Source organism: Rhagoletis pomonella, unplaced genomic scaffold, assembly GCF_013731165.1.
Source record: "Rhagoletis pomonella isolate Grant_MI unplaced genomic scaffold, Rhpom_1.0 Rhpom_scaffold_00005, whole genome shotgun sequence".
Lineage (NCBI taxonomy): Eukaryota > Metazoa > Arthropoda > Insecta > Diptera > Tephritidae > Rhagoletis > Rhagoletis pomonella.
The window spans coordinates 20514383-20514650 of NW_023458559.1; positions in this window are offsets into that span (position 1 = coordinate 20514383).

Below are 268 nucleotides of genomic sequence, written 5' to 3' on the forward strand. Positions count from 1 at the left end.
AAAAAAAAATTCAAATCATTTCAGCGGTTCTCGAGTTTTGATGACCGTGACAAACGAACACAACATTTTTATATATATAGATATAGATTTTTAAATCAAGATTTCTCAAATGCCTTTAGTTTGGTACCGATATTGTAACGTTTCATTTATTTTACCAATTTAATTGAGTTAAATTTTCATACAGGTGGCAACCCTCTTCACACATATTTTCGGCTGTAAGCCTTCTTAAACGCTTTAGTTTGACGCCCACGTGGCAAAACTTCATTTA